This window comes from Amblyomma americanum, chromosome 9 (genome assembly GCF_052857255.1).
Source record: "Amblyomma americanum isolate KBUSLIRL-KWMA chromosome 9, ASM5285725v1, whole genome shotgun sequence".
In the NCBI taxonomy this organism is placed as follows: domain Eukaryota; kingdom Metazoa; phylum Arthropoda; class Arachnida; order Ixodida; family Ixodidae; genus Amblyomma; species Amblyomma americanum.
In genome coordinates, this window is record NC_135505.1 from 32,693,316 (window position 1) to 32,717,627 (window position 24,312).

A 24,312-nucleotide genomic window follows, 5' to 3' on the forward strand; every position below is an offset into this window, starting at 1 on the left:
GGACGGTTGTTTGCTCTGATGGTTAATCCCTGTTCTCTGACGCTGCTCCGCCGCCATACCTCTGGAAAATACAGAGCTATTGTGCCGTTTAGCCCGAGCAGATGTGTTTTCGCTATCTGTTAGCGCTCGTGCCATGCAATAAGCTGCCAGCGCATTCAGACCTGCCAAGATGCGCTGTTAAATGAAGCCTCATCTCTTCAGGAAAATCGGTGCGAGCATGGGCAACTGCTTGCGACTAGGTCATGAACAGTGGCTTCGTTGCCAGATAGAGGGGGGTCTTTTGGACGAGCATGCGTGAGGTGGCAGAGAAAGACTTCACCTGGGCTCTATTCTTGAGAATTCGCTATTTCGTGGCCCTCGCATGACGTGTACATCAATGCTGCGCCGGATTACGTACCCACAGAATATGGTTACGTAAAATGCAAAAAAGGAAAAACTCATATACAAAGATGCCGTCGGCTGCTACTATTGACACCAAGTAGGAAAAAGAACACCGCTCCGGGAGCTTGCGCTGCGCCTCAGCGTCGCAATCTTCAGTGCGTACGTATCGAGCGGCAGCGTGAGGGAGGGAAATATGTTTCGGTGTCTTGCGTATCGTGACATAGATGCGGCCAGACGTCAAACAGCAGCTATGAACAGACCGAGGGAGGTCACTCAATGCAAGACTCGCAAACCGGATGTCAAATGATTCAGTTTCTTTTGCGGCGGCGCGAGCGAGAGCGCAGCCTAGACGACCTTTCAGTCGATGTGAAGTGATGGCGTACCAGCGAGGCACGAGCAGCGTCACACGCGTGTGTACTGATGTGCAGATAAACTGGCGAACATCAGGAACGGCGCCAGGATATTGAAGAGAAAGGCTTCATTACAGTGTGTGCGTGTGTGCGCGTGTGTGCGCGTGTGTACGCGTGCGTGTGCGTGTGTGCGTGCGTGTTTGCGCGTGCGTGTGTGTGCGCGCGTGTCTGTGCGTGTGCGTGTGCATGTGTGCGTGTGTGTGTGTGTGTGTGTGTGTGTGCGCGTGCGCGCGCACGATGTGTTTCGTCTTGAAACGCATGCATAGCAAGGCAAACCGCTGTGTAAAATTTAGGCATTGCATCCGACTCTGTTGTTGGTCAAGTTTGCGTGCGCCCAGGCACTATAGGAAACTGAAAAAACGCGAAATGTCGCAGCAAATCTCGTCAAAGAGAGCGCACCGAGAGCGTATCTTTTATTATCAACTTTAGTAAGTAAAGCAGAAAAAAAGAGATTATTTTCTGGAATTAATGAACACAATAGCAAGCAAAGCGAAAATTCCCCCGACAACATTATTAGAAAATAGCGTACCCTCACATGGAATGATGTACTCATATTTTGCTTCGTTAGTCTGCACGCATGTATGCACGCACGTATGTACTTGTGTGGTGTACATGGCACATACATAAGTTTATAAAAATGAAAATTGCTCTGAGTAATTTTGCTTGCTTTTGCTTCGTGGAAATGCATTATTTTTTAAACTTGAAGTGAACGTGTAGCAGTTACCAAAACCACAAAGAGGCAGCTAAACTGTACGTTCAATGCAAGAGCGCACGGCAATCTGTGAGGTGGAACAAAATTTTTGTCTTGACCACACATAGGCAGCCTCCTCTACATTCCTGTCTACACAAGCAACACGAGTCTGGCAGCGTCCTGCAGTTTCTTCGTTGCAGAATAACAGTTATGCGCCTACCATAACACCAAGCAGCTTTTTTCATTGCCTGATCAAGTACAGTACAGCAATCCTCAGTGTTAGAGAGAAAGGTTTTATGTCACAAAATGTGGAGAGGTCGGATACAGAAAAGTTCCTTCATCTATTATACCGCAGTGTGGCAAGGGAGGAACATAGATAAAAAGAGTGAAAATTGGTGGTGACACCTTGTTACTTGAGACACATGCACTGTGCAAGGTACTCGCTTTAGTTGCCGTTGCTTGCTTTACTTGCTTGATGTTAGGAGTTTATCGTCCCAAGGCGACTCAGGCTATGAGGGTCACCGTAGTGGAGAGCTCCGGATAATATCGACCACTTCGCGTTCTTTTCCGGGAACTGACATAACACAGTACACGGGCCTCTAGCATGGGCCAGTACCGCCACGGCCGGGATTGAATCGGCGTCTTCCGGGTCAGCAGCCAATCACCATAGTTACTGAGCCACCGCGGCAGCTTTATTTTTGTGATGCAAAAACCTGTTTCTGTAATGTTAATGTATACACACTCATTACCTAGTACACGTCGCACATAGCCTGACTGTGTGTTTTGGGGCCAGGAACTCCAGCTCCTCTTGCACGCAGTGTTTAAACTGACAACTAAGTGGTACGTGAGCCGATGAGCTGAAGAAGAACAAACGTGACAGTAAACTTACGGCCACTACAGAAAAAAATTTTTATTTCTATGCTATGAAGTCCTGGAGCTATACAAAGAGGAGTTTGGGAACACATAAAACTCCTAACCGCTCCTACGAATTTATTACAGCCAGAGATTGCAGCAATGGTGGGAGAAACATGGGAGCAAAAGCACAAGCATGAGATTAGACAGAAAGTAGGCAAGACATTCAAAGTTGATGTGGCCCACAGGACAATATATGGGGTTCACCAATGCAGACAGCTGTAGTGTTCTGGTTACGGTACTGTTAAGACAAAAGTCTCCAGGACGCACAAATACGAATCTAGCCTGCGAGGGTATCCACTGGATTTCAATGCTTTCGGAAGGTTTTTTAAGGTGTACTGTTCGTAGTTTGTATTCATTATAATTAAGAAGCAAAGAATGTTCCACAAGAAATAATTGTCCTCACAGCAGCTTACACTACAGAGATATAAGGAGAGATCAGTAGAAATTGCAGTGATACAGTGAATGTACTCCCCTGCGTGATGATTTCACGCCATAAGGCCCGCTTTTCACCTTTGTTATCAAGTATTGAAGGCACCTATCATTCTGTAAACTTCTATAAGGTTAGGAAAGCTTTTTTTACTAGCCTCTCAAGGCCCTTTAGACTTCCAGAATACTGCGAGTGCCGCAGTTCATGGATCAAAAGCAGACCGTGTGGTCTGAATACTTTTGACTACGGCCCTAGAATTCATCACAATAGAGGACATCTGGCAGACAGTTCAAAACTAGAAAAAGAGTTACCAGATACGAAGCAGAGCAGGCGTTCCGATTTTCAGCTTGGTATTGTTGACAAACATAAATATTGGAGCAATTCCTATGCTGCTGGATTCCGCCAGTGAAATGTGGGATGCAACCATAAAAAAGCACCTTATTTAGAGGACGATGGATGATAATTTGAATTGAAATAAATAAATAAGTGATAACTAAAGCAAACTCTGAAAAAAAATGAGTTCTCATTGAACGCAGTTGTGCACAAGTTGCTCTAAAAGAAGAATGACTGATCTCGAGAACCACTACCAAACCCTAAAAACCTTACAAACAGACCTTGATACTGTCCGAACTAACGCCGCCCAGACAGCCAGCTTAGTCTCTGCACCAGAAACACGCCTAGACGACGCCGAAAATCGATCACGGCGGAATAATCTAATATTTTATGGCCTTGAAGACACTAATGCGGCCGAAACATATGCTGAGGCTGAAGAAATCATCATTCGTCACTGCCAGGATCGCCTTAACATATCAATCGACCCTAAAGAAATAGAACGCGCACATCGCCTTGGACGCCACTCTGACGACCGCTGCCGCCCAATAATAACCATATTCACGTCCTACAAAACTAAAGACAATATTCTCTCAAATGCCCGGAAACAAAAGAACACATCCTATAGCATCGGCGAAGACTTCTCTCGTTCCGTCCAAACCGCGCGTAGCCACCTTGTAGCATTCGCCAAAGACAAAAAAGCTAAATTTTCACTTCGCTACAAGACATTGCACATTGGTGCTAAGCGTTACATGTACGATATCTCATCGCAGATGGTTAAAGAGATACCATAGCGGTCACCTCCCCCAAATGTAATCAATACCCGTCCCCGCACTTTACCAAGCAATCATCTTTCGTTCTCTGTAACCTACACTAATATTCGCAGTCTTATGCCGAAACGAGAACGCGTGTCTAGCTTAGTCATATCATCTAACAGCAGTATGCTGTTACTAACTGAAACCTGGCTTACTAATGATATCACTGATGCTGAAGTTATTGCCGACTTGCCGAATTTTTCTGTTTATCGGAAGGACCGCACAGATTCTCGAGAGGGTGGCGTGCTGATCGCTGCTGGACGAGAATTATCTTGTTCACCCATCCGTCTCCCATCTAACTTAGAGATACTGTGGCTTTTGTGCCGTACTTCACCGCATTCAGTCATAATCGGCGTGTGTTATAGGCCTCCGCATCCTAGCCCAAACTTTTCTCGTGAACTTAACAATATGCTAAACCAGCTCATGATATCTTATCCGAACGCGCATATTCTTCTGTTTGGTGATTTTAATTATCCAGGAATAAACTGGCTCAACCGTTCTCATTCACAGCCAATCAGTGCAGAATCAAGGGATTTTTTAGATGTTTGTTTGAACTTTAATCTTTACCAACTAGTAACCAGCCCAACACGCACCGCAGGCGATTCGAGCAACATTTTAGACTTAATACTAAGCTCTCATCCTGACAGTTTGTCATCCATTACATACTTAGAGCCCATTAGCGACCATAAAGTCATTCAAGCCGATTTTTCCTTCCGCACCGAGCGCCATGAAACACAAAAGAAAACAATCACCCTGTATGACAAGGGTAACTACAATGCCATTAATCATGAACTGAGCATTTCTTTCCCACTCTTCGAAGCCGGTTATAACCAGAGATCTGTTAACGAGAATTGGCTAATATTTAAAAATAAACTTCATGAACTAACACAAAAATTTATCCCTAGCATAACTTTTCGTGAAAATCGCTCTAAACCCTGGTTTTCTAAGACACTATAAAGACTGGAGAATAAAAAGAAGTGGCTTTTTCGCGCTGCCAAATTTAAAAGCAATTTCGAAGCGTGGGAGAAATACTTTTCAGCCGAAAAAGAATACTTGACTTCCGTCACCAACGCTAAACACTCATTTTTTAACAGCGACCTACCGTGCATGCTATGTGATAACCCCAAAAAATTTTGGCGCGTTATCAATCCCGCACCATCACACTCAGTCACTCTCACTCATGCATCCGGTATTCAAGCCTCCGACACAGAATGCGCTAACATCTTCAATACGGCGTTCTCGTCAATTTTCACCCAGGAGCGCAACCCGCCTCCAAGAATACCTCCCACTAATGCCACCTCACCGATGGACGCAATAACTTTTTCTTCAACTGGCATCTCGTCTTTAATCGAGAAAATGAAACTTTCCTCGTCAGCCGGCATCGACGAGATAAACACTAAACTACTAAAAAACACAAAATGTATCAGTGCAGTGTATCTTGAATTATTGTTTTCGCAATCACTCTCTACAGGTCTCATTCCGGAAAACTGGAAAGTTGGGAAGGTCGTTCCACTCTACAAATCAGGTGACAAAAATTCCCCTCTGAACTACCGTCCTATTTCTTTAACTAGCGTCCCCTGTAAGATCATGGAACATGTCATATACTCTCAGGTAATGGACTTCTTAGACGCAAACAATTTCTTCCATCCATCCCAGCACGGTTTCCGCAAGGGGTATTCATGCGAAACACAACTAGCCATGTTCCTCAACGACTTACATACTAACCTGGACGCTAACCTTCAAGTTGACGCCATCTTTCTGGATTACGCTAAAGCATTTGATAAAGTTCCACATCAACGTTTAATACAAAAACTTTCGATTCTAAACATTCATCCTAACGTGCTAAACTGGATCAAGGCCTTCTTAAGAAATCGCTTTCAGTCAGTCATTGTAAATAACCAGTCTTCCAACCCTCTCCCTGTAACATCCGGCGTCCCACAAGGCTCTGTTCTTGCACCCCTATTGTTTTTAATATATATTAATGATCTCCCTCAATACGTATCCTGCCAAATTCGAATGTTCGCTGACGACTGCGTAATTTACCGCCAAGTAACAAACATAACTGATCATGAAGCCCTCCAGCAGGACCTTAACCAAATTGAACAGTGGTGCGCAGATTGGCTTATGACCCTCAACCCTAGCAAATGCAAGCTTCTTTCCATCACCCGTCGCAAAAAGACTTATGCCTTCCAATACAAAATCGCTAACGAGTCCGTAGAATCTGTATCATCTTTCAAATACTTAGGCGTCACATTATCTAATGACCTAACATGGAATGCACATGTTACTAACGTGATATCATCGGCTAACAAAACTCTGGGATTTCTTAAACGTCACCTTCGCCTCACCTCACATCACGTGAAATTGCTCGCCTACAAGTCACTCATTAGACCTAAACTTGAATATGCATCCGCCATATTGGACCCGCATCATATTAACCTCGTAAACGATCTAGAAGCCGTTCAAAACCGCGCTACAAGGTTCATTCATTCTTCTTACTCCTACGACGTCAGTGTTTCAGGCTTAAAAACCAAATCAGCACTATCGCCTCTTTCCGTTCGTCGTCGCATAGCCACGCTATCACTGTACCACAAGTTCTTTTACTCATCACTTAACCGTGCCCCTTACATCACGCCAGCATCATACATTTCTCATCGCACTAGCCACACGCTTCATGTTTTTCGCCCACGTGCCCGAACTGTTACTTTTTCAGCCTCCTTCTTCCCACGTGCAGCTAAAGATTGGAACGGCCTTCCCCAGCACATCGTCGACATCACCTGTCCTTCATCATTTGCAAGCAATCTAAACAACATTTTTTGTTCATGATCACTAGTGGCATTGTTTTGTGCCTTTTCTGCTAATCCCACCCCTTATGTAATACCCCGCGAGAAGTCTTTAAGGTAATAAAATGAAATGAAATGAAACGAAATGAAGTGCAATTTCCTCATCCGTTTAGTCTTTTGCATCTTTTTTTGCTAGAAAACAGATGCATGACCACGCTGACACAGATGATTTTACACAGATATCGGATTAGACATTGGTGACACTGGTAGAGTTAATTGCAAGGGAAGGTTTGAGTACTGGGCAAAGTAGAGGACAAACTGATGGTCAGATTGGATGTAAGTTAAATTGCTGAAGGTGGAACTAATGCATTTTCTTGATTAAACAATTCAGCAGTAATACAGCGGCAGAGAAAACTGCAATCTTTTGGTAGAACTGAAGTACACTGGAAGTCTTTTTGCACAAGATTTAAACCCCCAGAAAAATAAACTTCTTATAAAAAATAAAAACGAACTTCGCTGCCAATTTTGTTTTGAAGTTAAAGCGAAATTTTCGAGCAAGTCTGCTGTAGAACAGACTAACCTTTCTGCAAAGTATTACAACAAACAGGGTTGCTTTTAAAACGAAAAAGTCTCATGACTGCCGCAGGAAATGTGATGGCAATGACAATAGTTAGCTAATTGCTGCTGTCACATAGTAAAAGTGATAAAGCCTGCACACGTCAAGGTTATAGAAGCAGATTTCTCCGGGAACGAGACAAGTTGCAACGTGTAATAGAAGCGCTATGTGATATATGTGTCTCATTGATGCTGCCCATTTCACGAAGTGGGAAAGGTAGTAGATTCTTGTGTTAATCAAAGGAGAGCAATGCATTCACTGATGTCCCAGTCACACCAAAGGTAGATAGCGTGACCAGATTGTCTTGGATTTTTGCCAAATTCTCCTAAAAGCATTAGCAGCATCCAAGAAGCTAAGTGCAAGAAACAAGGTCAGTAAAAGTGAGTTTTAACATAGAGAATCTGGTGGGACAAGCAAACAGTAGCTTTGTCTTTCATTCATACAAGGTTGGCAGACAAGATATATAAGAGAGTTGCCGCAGTAGATTGCTGTATCACTACACGCAGCTTGTAAAATTAGCAGTAGAAAACAAGCACAAAGGCAAATAAATTTCAGGGGTCAAAGCCTGCGCCGCTCTATGGGCATTTCAGACCTCCTATGGGACGAACAGTTGCCTAGAAGATGAGGCTGCACCCAGAGCAAGATTTGGTAAAAAACCTGCACACACTTACCTATGATTTGTGCATATCAAGAAATATGAATGAAGCAAAATTCACGTCTTAGAGCGGTAACTTTTAATAAACATGAAAGCAAACTGTGAAGCATTGGTTTAATGCTCTGGTTGCAGGAGAAACGATTTTGGTGACTTCCTCTGTTTCACCCCACCGAAGCACCAAACAACATGCATATTGTACATACAGCGAGCACACAACACTTCAATACGTCAAGAATGGGTAAGCGAGACAAACAAAGACGAGCGCTCGTTTTTCCGCGCCAACTTCTTCAGTATGCATTTCAACCAACTAGCCCAACTTTCTGCTCTCCTAAGAATGGGTAACTCTTCAGTAGCGTAAAAGCATGTGTTTCAGCATACATCCGGCCTGTTTGCAGATCCTAGGAGAAAAGTTCGTTGGATGCTTCCTGTCTCGTGAAGGACTACAGCACCAGAGAAAACCCTACTCTACACATCAGGCCTACCTGTCTTTACACATTCTACTAACAGACTGAAAGTAAAATTTTGTCGTGATTAAAGACCATCACAAAAATTATACACTTGAACAGCTTTCCTGCAGTGTGCAACAAACATGAAGCACAAAAATTGTTCACGTAAACTGATCAAATGTGAGGATATGGCAGTAAGTCCTGCAGCTGAGTGCGGGTGATTGGATTGCGTCACACAGTGAAAGTTTGCGATCACCTTTGAAGAGAACCCTGTTTAACATGGACAGCACTTGATACGCTTTAAGACGCCTGATGCAACCCTTCCAAAGAATGATGCCCTGCTTGAGAAGCACTCAAGCTAAGAGGTGAAAGATGTTGCATCTTGCCGCATCATTCCCCAGCACATGACTTTTCAGAATAGGAGTGATGCATCAAACCGGCACAATATACACACTGTCACCGGGAAGGCAATCAACAATGTGTTTAGCGCGTGAGCTTGAGTGCAATGCAAGTTTCATACACACAAGAAAAAAGACTTTCAATTACGGGACTTTAGAGGGTTGTAATTATCAACCTGATCATAAGATCTCCGTATCACTAAAAAAAATGCAAAAATCACTTGTAGCCAAATAAATCACTTCCGCAACAGTTATTTTTTATTGGTCATCTCTATCACAATGGTGGACGAAGTAAAACAGAGAACAGTGAAAACATCTTGACTACGGCCTGACCCCAGCAGATGCAAATATCAGGTTGTTAGTGTTTGGTGCACATGTACCACACTCTTGTGTATAAATAATTAATACATTTATTTTTTACTTTTGTTGCAGTGAAGGCAACCGCTACAAGGCACATTGTAGGGTAAGGCCCAAGATGAACTTTAGCTCAGATTATATAGCTTCACCAAAACCTCAATGCACGAGTGCTTTTGCAGCTGCATCTATCAAATCGCAGATGCCAAGAACTTGTGTCTGTGTGCAAAAAAAACCCATAGATATGCAGCAAATCAACAAGCCACTCACACCCGCATATTGTAGTAATGTGAAAACTCCTAATGTGTTTTGCTTTAAGTCAGAATGTTTTGATATGCCGTTTTTTTACACTGGGCTTCCTTGCTCAATAGGCCACAAATAAGCATGCCGTGGTATTCCTAGGTGCTGGAAAATGAGCGAAATATGGTAAGAATATGAAGGCTTTTTATGAACCATCTGAAGAAAGCCGCCTGCTATCAACACGAATAACCTTGCATTAAGCCATTTGAAGGAAGGCGACAGCTATGGAAACCAAGGAAAATATAACATATGGCCTTTCGCTTTCCATCGTTTCGATGGCGGTTGGTTTTCTTTGTATAGTTGCATGCAAGGTTATCGTATCGGTATTAAGACTTCATCCCTTCATGCCTCCCACAGCATTCTGAGTTCACCATTTGAAGGTGTTTGTGTAAAGCTTAGGCTAGAGCGACGAGGTTCCTCGCGAATGAATTATGGATGAAGTCCACAGTTTCCTGCGCCAGAATCTTCAGTGCACGCCTGCAAATAAAGTGTACAAGATCATCACAATTTCATTTTGCTCACACATTTCACACCAACAACGTTCTCTTCCCGCACTCATTTTGACGTGACTGCTGTGTTATTTGATGTATTAACACAGCTAAGAAAATTTCGGCTTCAGTATGTATACGCTCGCACCAATGCTTTTTTGGTTATGGAGTGTTACAATTAAAAAAGTGACTTAAAAGTGTTGATGACATTCAAGCTTCTGTTCACATTGTTGATACCAGAAATCAAGAAATCATGAAACACAATAGAACACGCTGAGTTTCTTGTCTCCATTTCGCGCCGTGTAGTAAAGAAGGAAAGTGATGCACTATGCGCCGTGGAAGACGTCAACAAAAAACGACGTGAAACGCCGTGCGCAACTTTCGCCATTGCCGAAATGATCCCTCAACTTTGTTTTATTTATATTTATTTAGATCCTGCACGCAAACGAAACAATTAAGCCACACAAAGTGGCACCGTTTTAGCTTTCGTTGTTATTTTCTTTACTTATCGATGCTCGAGACGTTGTACACGGCACATGTTTGCTGCTTTGCTGGCACCCTTTTCTCCATCAAGTGCACTTATGCACAGAGTGCACGCTTGCACTGATACACACAGATGATGCACCGATGAGCACAGTCCCGTCGACAAGCCTGACACATTCTGGAAGCCTCTTGCTCAGCCCGCAGACAACCTTTCGTGCCACCCGCTCATCACTCACGCATTGAAGATCAGGTCAGTGACAGCGTGTGCAGAGAGGCTAACGCTTAACTAAATGCTATCTAGACACTCACAGCTACCGATCGTGCCTTGAAACATACAGGATCATAGTAACAGCCAGAGCACTTACCATCCGACGTTTAAGGGAGAACAAGGTACTCGCGTGCTCCCCCTCTTCACAAAGCTTCTTGCGCAGCCGCCACACCACGTCACTCACCAGATTGTCACACTCAAGAGCCGTGAAGCCCTTCGAAAACATTGCGGCGCACTCTTTAATGCCTCGCTTCTCACAACTCACGATAACGAACTGGCAGCTCATGCTAACGAACAACATCGACAGACGCCGCACTGCTGCGCTGCAGTAAACGTCTGTACCGATGATTTCTCACTGTGAGCTTGCAACGAGAGAGCAACTAGAGCCCTCTCTTAGGGCTGTAAATTTACGCTGTCATTATTAATGCTCTGTACAGTTGCTTATTTAAGATGTGTCCTTATGACACCGCTTCAGTATGCCTTCTGCAATCTTAAAAAGTTGTTTCTGACCAGTTTATTACTTCAAGTAAGTGTCTACGAAACTACGCTGAGCTAACAGCTGTATAAATCAGCGCTGTAGCCGCCATTTTCTCATTAGAAGAATTAGGCCTTATCGCAGCCGTCCCAAATTATGGCGCCCAGACGCTGCATTTCTCACCAATGGCAGCACTTCCATTGTGTCAAGAAACGCCATTTTGACATCACATCATAAATCTTGCGCGTCACGTTGTTCACGTGACAATGCTTAAAGCCAATAAGATTTCCAGAAGTGGTCCTTCTAACTATGCGGCTATTTTCTACTAACTAAAAAATAGAACGGAGGTGCTTACTTCCTTTTCAAATATAAGAATTTACCAACCAGGCACCAAGAATAAACGGTACTAAGAATCAGTTTCCGCGGTCACATCAATTTGACGTCACAGCAGAAAGTGACTTCGAAGCCTGACAGTTTAACTCCACAAATTTTAAGCTCGTGACTTGCATGTGACCGCCAACAGAGCCAATCAGAGAGACGGTATGGTGCCGAACGGCGGCCATATGTGTAGAAAACAAGTCCCCTGGTTGAAACGGTGGTAAAGAGGGATAGTATATCGCGTTTGTAGAAAAAAGGCACATCCCTATTGGCACATTACCCATACTCACCGTCTGAAAGTGGGCCGAATGCATGGCAAAGGAAGCATTGGCTGGAAAAAAAAAATTTCTTCATGCATTTAAAGTGATAGCGTCGATACCAAAAAAGTGTACAGTATTTGCGCGTGAAGTGCGTTGAGGCAAGCAGATGTGATTTCATATACACAGTGTCATGCATGTTTGTTTTAGCGCCTTACAAAAGTTATCTTGCCTAAAGTGCTGTTTCTTTCATAATAACACTGTGCATCTTGAAAATTACGCGGTAAAGATTGTGTCGTAGAAAATTTGGCCCTGCTTCTGCAGCGCATGATGTGAGCCCGGAATCGTCTGCCTCCTGATCGAGGGACCGAAACTGCAACATGATAAACGATTAAGTGAAAGTGTTCTGTGCAATTTACGCATGGGACGATGCCACGTGTGCAAGAGTTGAATTGTCCAGTCGGCAGTTCGGCTATCAGCCCAATTCAGGCACTGAGTGATGTCAGTCGTCCAGCGATAAGAAACTCCGTCTGTTGAACCTAAATGCCCGTAGTATAGCAAATAAAAAGGACTAAATAGAAGCTCTACTGTTAGGTTATAATCCTCATATTTTAGTTATCACTGAAACTTCGCTGAAAGAAGAAATAGAGGACATTGATGTTTTTCGTCCTTCCTATAGCGTATATCGCTGCGATATCGTATATCACTGTTGCTAGCTTGTAGAACAACAGTATTCAAGCTTTAGCACTAGATCATCTTATTGATCATTGGAATGTCTCTCGAAAACTGTGCTTCTGGGGCCGGTATATAATATTATTGGCGGTTAACCGATCACCTAACTTCCCAGAGCTGTTTTTTTTTTCTGACTTGGCTGCTGACATGACTAAATTCATGCATCATAAAATGATTCTTCTTGACGATTTGTTCCTGCCTAGAGTACATTAAAATCGTCCAGTTTCTTGCTCTGACCTAGGCGCGCATGATATTTTTGATATTAGGTGGCAACAGAACCTTCCACAGGCAGCTATAGAACCCTCGCGTGTCCAGGCCACTTGTGCCTCCATACTTGATCTTGTTTTTCAGCCGATTCATTTTAAATTTTTTCGTCTCTATGAAAAGCGGCCTCTCAAATCAATGTATGGTGTATTTATTATGCAGCATTCAAAACGCTAACAGCTATTCCTTTGCAAATCTTGTTTGTGAAAAAACTTTTGTCGTGCACGGAATGAAAACGCACTTAATCATCTTTACCTAAGACTGAGCGATTTTCAAACAAATGAGTTTCTGCAATGGATTAAATTTAACAAAATCTGCAAGTACTGCCTAAGAAATTTGATTCCCAGCAAAGTAAACATGCAAAATAACCATTGGATTACGCGTAAAATCTTTCATTTAAAACGAAAACTAAAGAGATTGCAAATGAACACGTGTCTGCAGAAAGGCTCTTGAAGCTGCTCAAGCGACACTAAGTCCGGCTGGGGGTCAAAGAACGTCATTACTCTGTGCACACGCTACAAAGCTTCATTCAGAATGCTATGCATAAAGTTGGGGAACATTTCTGCAAGAAAAATAAGGCTCTGAGGAAGCTGTCAATAGTGGCGCTATTATCACCTATAAAATAATGGTTTCTGAATATTTTAATAGATATTTGCACAGTGTCTTCATGAAATCAAGCTCCCGCTTACGTCAAATTGCTGTATTATGTCATCCCGAAGCAAACACTGTGTCTTCTGCAGGTGTCTTTTCAATGTTTTTTGATCAGAAAAAAAAATCAGCTGTGGTTTAAACTTCGATAAACCCTGGTGAGAAGCGAAAGCTTAATTTGCATGGCTAAGTTCACAAACTACACACGCATTGCCGATTGGGTTGTCTGCAAAGCGGCATTGAAATGCCCGATGGGACAGTTGCCACCTGCCACGGTGGGCAGATTGTGATGACGTCAGTACGTCACCTGACCTGCCACGTGACACCAAGTGGCACCGGTCACATGACCGAACTGATGCTACCCTCTTGAAAACCTAGCGTAGTGAAGCTTCCGCTTCAACGGTGCCTCTTTATCGTGACGGTAACGAAGACACGTTCTTGAGGCATTGTAGTGAAGTGGTATCCACATTTATTGTCATGATTTTCAGCGCAAGCCTCTGAACTGGCAGTGTTCCTTTGATTGGACAGTGGCGCGGACTGGGCTAATACTAAACGTAGTACGTCCTCATCTCTTACAAATTTTCGTCGGATACCAGTTACATTTTCTGTTTGTAAACTTATCGAATACACTGCATCCACTTTTATAACTGTCTTTTTAAATGACGGACACATTCAACCGCCACATCAGCAAGAAATTACAAAAGGTTTTTCGACCGTCACACAACTAAGATCTGTAGTTCATAATATTGATGATATTCTGAACAAATAAGGCCAGATGGATGGTATTTTTCTAGATCTTAAGAAAACGTTAAATTTTGCTTACCATGCCAATTTAATGCACATGCTTGAACATATCGGGCATCCTTCTTTCATAATTAACTGAGTTTCTGCTTGCGTTTCTAACCGCACACAGTTCGTCAGTGGTAGTGCTTATTGTTCAAACTGCCACCCGGTCAGTTCTGGAGTGCCGCAAGGAATTGTATTGGAGCCATTATTCCTTTTAGCCTACATAAATAGCAGTGCTGATTTAATTAGTGAACAAGTGCAAATTAGGTTTTTGTCGATTATTGTGTTTTGCTTAATAAATTCAGATCTTGCGCAGACCAACTCATTCTTAATTCTGAACTTCAGATGATTCATTTCTGGTGCAGTCGATTGGAGATGAAGCTCAAGGACGCAAGAAGTCTTCATGAAAGTTACCAATAATTAAATGGCCTAATATTTTCCTATCGCCTTCAAAATCACCCGCTAGAGAAAGTCAACGGAATCAAATACTTATGTGTAATTATGCTGGGAATAACAGCGCTGAGACGAGGGACAAAGGAAGAAGACAACAGGACCCTCGTCTCAGCGCTGTTACTCCAAGCAGTATGTACCAACTCGCTCAACTCTCCGTTTTATTGATGTGTAATTATATATAGTAATCGTAGCTGGAAAAAGTGTACAACAAACATATGTACAGTGGTGAGCAAAAATGGAGAGACCACGGCTCCCGAGCCGGGGGCTGCTGCGGGACCGCACCGCGGCGCTGCTATCTCGCGGCGCATAAAGTGTCTCAATAATTTAAAATTATAGATGGACCTTAGCACCGCGCGCTCGCTGCGAGAGTGCCCCGAGCGACGACAAACTTCCCCCTCGCTCTCGCGCCAGAGCTTGTCACGCTTGAGAAATTTCTAGTGGAGCGTTCAGCTACTCTGCAGCTGACGGTCTCGACGAAGGGGAGCATTCATTGCAAAGCGCCCAGTCTCTAGAGGGAAGGAAGAGCAGTTGGCGCTTCTTTCCCAACGGCGTTTCGCCCCGACGTTGTTATCCCTGCGTGAAGCGATGCCGCACCGAGCTGCTCGAGTAATTGCCGTTAATGGAAACTTCCCTAAGTGTTAGTTGATTGTTACGTTCAGATTTTTAATATCTCACCTCAATAAAGAGCCTGTGAGCCCCCAACATTTTTAATAGTACTTTTAAGTGGGGTATTTGAAGCGAGGATCCATATTCCCTTGCATTTTGCGCCTTGATGTATTCGTCACTACTTAATGATTCGGGAGTCGAGTGGAAGCCGTGCGTGCCTTCCAACAGCATGCCGATACAGGCACGGCATGGACGCGTAACCGTCACTGAAAACGGAGGAGGAGGGGAGCAGTTCACCCTACTTTCCGTTCAGAGACATTGGGCGCTTTGCGACTGGTAGCGACCGGTAGGTGCAGAGTAGCCGAAAGCTGCACAAGAAATTATAATGTGTGATAAGCACCTGCTTGAGAGCGAGGGTGAAGTATGTCGTCACTCGGGGCACTCTCGCAGCGAGCGTGCGGCGGGAGATAGCAGCGCCGCGGTGTGGTCCCGCAGCCGTTCCCGCGCCCGGCCTACGGTGTCCACTTTTGCTCACCATTGTACGTCATCCTGTTCGAAACTTTTAAGCATAAATTAAATGCTGCCCCTTATAAAACAAAGCTTTTAGCCTTACATACTACATCACAAGACCAAAACGCGAGTACGCAGGGACCGTCTGGGACCCTTAGACAACATATTACATTTAGGCGTTGGAAATGACCCAGCGAAAATCTCTGCTATTGATGTTTAATAAATATTGTCACGAAGTGGTGACTGCAATCCGGGGAGTACAACGACTGGGGAAATTCCGTCGAAACCAAACGCTTTAATTGAGATAACTTGCGCCCACAATGAACTGAATCACTCGTCGGCGGCGTAGCAACAGCGTGCTCGGCGGTCTTCGAGCAGAATGCGCGCCGCTCTCGGCCGTGCTTAATTTAAAGGTTGCAGCGCTTGATCTTTCGACATACGGCGTGCAAAGCTACTACAATATTTATTAACAACCTAATATCGGCTCCGCCTGGGAGCGAACCATCGAGATATATCTGGTCGCGTCTTGTATCGCAAACAAAGCGATAAAGTGGCGTGCCGGCAACTTTGAAGAATGAACAAAGCAACACCGCAAAGATTCGCGGCATTAATCTCCTCTCAAAGAAACATTGATATGATGCATTTAAAAAATTAAGACTACTAGCAACAAATAAAATGGTTGGTTTGGTTTATGAGGGTTTAACGTCCCAAAGCGACTCAGGCTATGAGGGACGCCGTAGTGAAGGGCTCCGGAAATTTCGACCGCCTGGGGTTCTTTAACGTGCACTGACATCGCACAGTACACTGGCCTCCATAATTTAGCCTCCATCGAAATTCGAGCGCCGCGGCCGGGATCGAACCCGCGTCTTTAGGGCCAGCAGCCGAGCGCCATAACCACTCAGCCACCGCGGCGGCACAAATAAAATGAGTCGTGCGAAAAATAAACAGTGAGTGTGGAAGCACAGCGCCCTTTAGCGCGCATAATAGGGCTTTAGACGGACGACGTTGACAACTTCTGGTGGTAAGCGGCGTCGCTGGGATGCAGTCATATCGCCAGGGACGACTTCACAGTCCAGTTTGCCTAGCCGCCGAAGAACCTTGTAGTACGGGCCGAAATAGCGACGTAAAAGCTTTTTACCCAATCCACGCCGGCGAATGGGCGTCCTAACCCAGACTCGGTCTCCTGGCTTGTATTCCGCGTTGCGTCTTCGTAAGTTTTAATATCTGGCGTGGGCCCACTGCTGGTCTTTGGTCCGTAATGGGGCAAGTCTTTGGGCTTCTGCGCATTGAAGGTAGGCGGCGACGTCAACGTTATCTTCTTCAGTAACCTTGGGCAGCATGACGTCTAGCATGGTCGTTCCCTCCCTGCCATGGACGAGCCTAGAAGGCGTCAACTGGGTGGTCTCCTGCACTGCTGTGTTGTAGGCGAAGACGATGTAAGGCAGGATGACGTCTCAGGTCTTGTTTTCGGCATCGACATATATGGCGAGCATATCGGCTACGGTTTGGTTCAGGCGTTCGGTCACTCCGTTGGTCTGCGGATGGTATGCAGTTGTCCTCCAGTGGTTGGTTTAGCCTTAACGCAGGATGGATTTCGTCTGGTCCACCGTGAATGCTGTTCCTCTGTCCGTGATGAGCACATCGGGGGCGCTGTGCCGCAGAATATCGCAGTCCACGAAGAATTTGGCGGCTTCTGCTGCTGTTTCGTTTGGTAGGGCTTTTGCTTCGAAGTAGCGGGTCAGGTAGTCGGTTTCTATGATGGTCCACCTATTTCCAGACGTTGACTTTGGGAAAGGACCAAGAAAGTCCATGCCGATCAGCTCAAAAGGCATTGCGGGGGTTCAATCAGGTTCAGAAATCCTGCTGGTCGGGTGGGAGGGTTCTTTCGTCGCTGACAATCTCGACAGGTTTTCAAATAATGTGCGACATCGGCTGGCAGTCGGGGCCAGTAATACTTGTCTTGAATTCGGCCAAGGGTGCTAGAAAACCATAGATGTCCAGCCGTCGGCTCGTCGTGTGAAGCCTGAAGAACTTGTTCGCGCAGTCTTCCTAGTACAAGAAGAATATATGCTGTTTTTTTCGCTGCGAAGTTCTACTTGTGGTAGCCAGTAGCCACATGCAGTGGCTAGGTCGGCTGCTTGGCTGCACTTGGCTTGGCTGCGCTGCTGCGCGCTCGCGCGAGGCTCGCGGCGGCCGGCACGCGTCTCGTGCTCGTGCCGGTATTCGCCGGGCTCCAATAAACTGCCCTGTTGGCGTCTGAACATGTTTTCGGAAGTAACGCAATTCCCACAGTAAGCCCCAGCCGGGGCTGCTTCCTCTCGCTCGTATACGCATCTACGGTGGCACACTTCACAGCAGCGTCTACGGCCTGGACTACACAGCCAGTACAAGGCGTCCGTCATTCAACCGCCCGAGGCCTTCTTCTTCACGACTCCTGCCGACTGGCCGAAATGGAGGAAACGGTTTGAGCGTTTCAACACGAATTCCGGTCTCTGCGACGAATCAGGGTCACACCAAGTCGACACGCTCCTTTACTTGATGGGCGACCAGGCCGAGGACGTCTTCGGAATCTTCAAACTCTCCGGGGACAGCGCTCGCATCTTTGAAGTTGTCCTAAAGCCGTTTGACATCTACTTCATACCGTGGCGCAACGCCATTCTTGAACGGGCACGATTCAACAAGAGGGTCCAAAACGACGGCGAATCCGTGGAAGACTTCATAAGTGCGCTTCACACGCTTTCCAATCAGAATTAAAACAGAATTCCGAAGTCAAACAGAATTCCCGCCGCTCTCGGCTATGCTCAATTTATAGCTGGCAGCGAACTTTCGAGATATGGCGGGCAAAGCTACTACAGCATTCTGGAACAACCTAGAATCGACTCCGCCTGGGTGCGAGCACCCGACGTAAATCTGGTCGCGTCTTGCATCGCAAATAATGCGATAAAGCGGCGTGCCAGCAGCTTTGAAGAATAAAAATACAAACACTACCAAGAATATATGTCCGTATGGTTCTGCTCACTCTCCAACCAGTCTTGTGACACAACACGACGTATAGACATTGCAAACACGAAGAAAAATTCAAAGATTGATATTTCTGGAATGAACTGCCGCCTGAGGCACGAAACGAAAAATTTTATGTAAGTTCTTTTGTGTTTTTATGAATTCATATTGCCCCAGATCTCTAATGTTTTTTCATTCTTCAAAGCTGCTGTCACGCCGCTTTTTCGCTTTGTTTGCGCTACAAGACGTGACCAGATTTATCTCGATTGATCGCATCCAGGCGAAGCTTATTATACGTTGTTCCAGTATTTTCTAGCAACCTTGCATGCTTTTTCTCGAGTGTTCGCTATCAGCTTTAAATTGAGCATGGCGAGCAGCGGCGGGCATTCTGTTCAAGGACCGCCGGCACGCTTGTTGCTTCGCTGCTGCCGAATGATTCAGTCCAATGTGGGCGCAAGTCAGCTCAAATAAAGACATGCTTAGACGTAATTTTCGCCGTCTTTCTGCTCTCCGGGTTGCGGTGACCACTTCGTGACAATGCTTTTCATACGAGTTAAATGTGTCACAAATGTTTCTGGTATGAACTGTTATGGGTGGCATTTGAGTTATATATATCTATACATGTGCCTTGTATGAACGCATATATGCTTCATACGATGTCACGTGTTGCAAATTTGTCTAATTTATTGATACTTGTCACAAAAATCTCACTTGCTCATTTTTATGTCCAGCCAAAAACTGACACGTTTCACAAATATGTATTGTATAGACTTATATATACTATACCTTTACTCACGAGAGACTCAGGAGCGCATACATGAGCTCAGATATGTCTTCTGTTGTCTCCAGTGTACGAAACAGATAGCTGCTCATGAGTGCCTCGTATAGAAAACCGCATTTCGTAAAACACTTGGAAAACAAGCTATATGAAAAAAAAGCCATGAACCAACATGTAAAAATAACACGGCCTGTTTTCAGGTTTTTTTTCTGTGTTTCATTGTTTTCCCATCTTTTAAGCTGTAATTACTGGTTAGCCAAACTGTCTCGTAAAGCGTTTGCAATGCGCCTAGATACATTCTTAGTCGGAAGATAAAATGGCCTTCTGTGATTTTCTGAGCTGTGCAAAGCTGCGGAGTGGAAAGCGGCTGGCATTTTCGCGGTGGATCACCGCACGTAGCAGCAAATACGAGCGCAATGAGAACGTGGCCAGGAAAGGTACCAACGCTGTGGAAATACGATATACCAGAATGTTGCAATGCTTACCATGGAGTGCACATTCAGATTCACAACTTGAGAGCCGGCAGGACGCATCGGTGAACTTTGGGAACAATCGCCGAGGGTGGCCAGAATTCTTACACTGACCAGAAAGAGCCAAACATGCGGAAAAAGCGCGAGTATTGTGATTGACAAAAAATGCGACTAGTACCTGTGCCAGTAGCGCTGCGCTCTCCATTGCCCCTTTTCTAGTGCATCGGGGCTCAGGTTTGTTGTATTATGATGTAGGAGAAATATGCTATGCGTTGCACCTTTTCGCGTGCTTGTAGTGTGGTCTTGTGCACTGTCTTGATTCGTCATTTTTTTCTTCATGGTTTGTACATCATTCATATGTATATAGAACATTGCTGCACTGCAATAAATACCATGTTAAAAACAGTCGTCGTGTAGTGGCTAGTGCATTCAGATGCGGATTCACAGGATGCTAGTTCGAATCATGGGAATTACGGTTTTTTTCTTATACGTTGAAAATTTTATTTTACTTTTTCAACCCTCCTATACGGTGTGCGAGCTGTTATGTTGCAAATATCTTTATTTCCAGCCCAACTTTTCTCTACACTTTCATCTCATATATATATATATATATATATATATATATATATATATATATATATATATATATATATATATATATATATATATATATATATATATATATATATATATATATATATATATATATATATATATATATATGACATTTGTATCTCATTAAATGAGGAAGATGTAACACATATGAAACAAACATGTATATACACGGCATCCGTAAGATACATGTATACGAGATTTTTCGATTCGTGAGTGGTTGCTCCTTGTTGATTACTATGACGAACTGCCGCTGCATTAGATTTGTGCTGTGTAATTTGCTGTTTCTTCATATGCATTTTTGGTCATCCTGCTCGGACCCGTTTTTAAGTTCTGCATAATCTGTAAATGAGTAAATAACTAAAAGACTGGTTTTGCGTTGTCCCGCGGCCCTTGGCTTCTAGAAAAACGACTTCTGTATGTCTAATGGCCAAGACATAAAAGTTCTCTATGGTTCGAGCCTGCTTTTCGCTTCTGTAAGTAGCCCAATTCTCGTACATAGGTGTCATATCTGTGTATTCAATACGATATAATTGAATATGTGTTATGTTTGTCTATAGTAGCTATGCATGTCATACGTGTCTAGTATATAATATTATTGGCAAACAGGAGAGCTAAGCTGGAATTAAAAAGGTGGCAACAAATCAATAGCTGCCATATAAGGTCGGCGGCAAAAAAGTAAAAATGAAGGGCAAAAAAGACACCTTCAACCAAACTGAATCAACCTGCACATCTTTATTAACCCACTGAACTAACCACTACATCACGGCTGCCACAGGAAACTGCACTATTTTCTTTATTACAAGACTCGCATTACCCTTTAAATTATTTTACACTTCGACGGGAAGATGTGAGGTCATGCAGTAGTTTGCGCGTTTTAAAAGCAGAACAATGGACGACTGGGCGATCACTGATATAAACAATATTGATGTTCACAGTGATAAGCTTGCGCACTTCTTGGTATATATTATGTTATATTATACTACATTATATAATAATATAACGTGCTATATTATATTATATAATATGTTATATTACGTATACCATGGCCTGAATTGGGAAGAGTTGGGAATGAGAGTTAATGAAGAATATCTAAATAATATGCAATTTTTTGAGGACATTGCCATAGCTGAGTCACTTAGGAGGTGAATTGCAAATCATTATCAATGAATTAGACAGGCAGAGCATAGTGGTTGGACGAAAAATTAACATGCTGAAAACGAGAGTATTGTTCAACAGTCTAGCAAAGAAACAGCTGTTCACAACTGGCAACAAGGTGTTGCAAGTGGTAAAGGATTACGTCTACTTAGGGCAGGTAGTGACAGCTATCCGGATCCTGAGAGTAAATTAACTAGAACAATAAAAATGTGCTGGAGGGCATACGGCATGTTCTCTCTGATTATGAACTCCAGTTTACCAATATCCATCAAGAGAAAAGTGTACAACAGCTTTATTTTCCCGTACTCACCTACGGGGCAGAAACGTGGAGGCTAACAAAAAGGTTCAGTTTAAGTTAAGTACAACGCAGCGAGCCACGGAAAGAAAAATGCTAGGTGTAACGTTGAGAGACCGGAAGCGGGCAGTGTGGGTGAGAGAACAAACACAGGTTAATGACATCCCACTTGAAATCAAGAGGAAGGAATGGTCTTGCGCAGGGCACGTAATGCAAAGGCGCGACAACTGCTGGTCCTTTTAGGGTAACCAAGGGGATTCCAAGAGGAGGCAAGCGTAGCAGTTGGCGGCAGAAGGCTAGATGGGTGGATAAGATAAACAAGTTCGCAGGCATAGGGTGGTTGCAGCTGGTTAAGGACAGGGTTAATTTGAGAGAAATGGGACAGGCTTTTACCCTGCAGGGAGTGTAGTCAGGCTGATGATGATGATGATGGTATATATTATAATTTTCACAGCGCGACCTCTTTCCTTGTTCCTGCTCATATTGTGCACTTATTTTTTTTTTGCTAGACCTGAAACTATTCCACCAAAACACCGGGAGTTATTAATGAAGTGGATAACAACCGGTCCTCAAAGCAAAGGAATGTCGCATTTACCATGTAAGTTAACGTGCACCCAAACACATTGAACCCATTGAACGAGAGGCAGCTTGGGTAGCCAGGGTTTACAGCAAGAAAACGGGAAGAAACAGTGAAACAAGAGTAAATTGCGTGAAAAAGCCCAATATTTTTTTTCACGCGTTGGTTCAACATATGTTAGTTGCTTGCTCCTCGCTTCTTTTCTGCTTGTTTCACGAAGCAGGCGCGACCATGTACGAGGGACTCATGAGCGGCTATCGGTTTCTCCCGAGGTTGGTGTGAAACCGCACATCGCACATCGCAGCTTCAACGTGCGCACAAGTGTCGCGTGTCAGTTGAGGTATGCTGCCTATAATTCCATAAAAGACGCTGTTTCGACCCGCGTGAACTGATTTGCAGCTCATATATCTTCATTAAAAACATTCTTGACGCGTATGAACACGTACGCAGCCCATATGAGTTCATACGAGGCTGATGTTCGACACATAAAGACGCGTATAGAGTATATGTGTTGATGCGAGTCACAATTCTCCACACATATAGCTCACGTTCTTCCATTATGAGTTCATACGAGGCACATTTGTGACGTATATAGCTCGTATGTAACATATAAGAACTCAAACGAGGGACATATCAATTCATATGAGATTTTTCGATATAGAGGCCACATATTTTATTCATTTCGACCGCAATGCTTTGAATAAACGCAAAATAAACTAAGAAAACTCATATCAGGGCGTGTATGTTTGAAAAAGAAAACAGTTGATTGGTTTATTGATTTGCGAAGAAAATCTTCGAGCATTCTTGAAAACGCTGCTCCCTGAACACGTGCGAAGGAATGCAAACTTCAAACTTGAACATTGTGAAAACATTTTCATTCGAAATTTCTCTAAACCTGGCACGCCTTCTTCTCGAGCAAAGAAGTTGATGACAGCTTGTATGTGCATAACTAAATATCCAACGTTTACTTCTGCGTTACAAACCATAACCACTTTTCATTTTGGGGAGCTTCTGCAAGTCTTTTGCGGTGCTTAGATATTAAACTGGCTGATAGTTTTGCTGTGTGCGACAAATGAATTATTGGCGGAAAGGCTCTCATCCATTACCTTTCCATCCGTGTGCTTGTGAGCGGTGATAAGATCGCTGGGTTTCCGCGAATCGTCGATTCTGTTCTCCTCAGGACCGGGTAGCACCTTGTATCGAAATGAGCGGCGAATAAATTTCGCGCCACACCGGAGAGTGTGTTCCCCTCCTGATATCCGAGCCCTCCAGTCGAGCTATGATATTGATTACTTGCTTCAGTAACTTTAATGTCCCCACCTGTGCGCCATTCATATGAGGCCGTTGGGTTAGTAGTTACGAGTCCTAAAGACAACTCTTCACACGTATTCTGACAGCTGTCACAATAAAGTCCCTTGATGAATCTGACCTTTGAATAGACGCTGTCTTTAATACGCTGAAAAATTGTTCGCTGTGCGGACAATCTTTTGCTGCTTCTTTTAACGGCGTAGATATTAACGAGCTGCAGCTGAGCTCACCAAGCCGTGCGGAGA

At 44.1% G+C, this 24,312-nt stretch overlaps 1 protein-coding gene across 1 annotated transcript in view; it reads right to left on the reverse strand.

Annotated features, from left to right (window-relative positions):
- Positions 1 to 23,975, reverse strand: part of LOC144104001 (dermonecrotic toxin SPH-like) — a 178,112-nt gene extending 154,137 nt beyond the window's left edge. Inside the window, exon 1 of the mRNA XM_077636778.1 lies at positions 23,866 to 23,975. The gene's annotated coding sequence lies outside the window, so the exon portion shown is untranslated. The remainder of the gene's footprint in view (positions 1 to 23,865) is intronic.
- Positions 23,976 to 24,312: the final 337 nt, after the last annotated feature.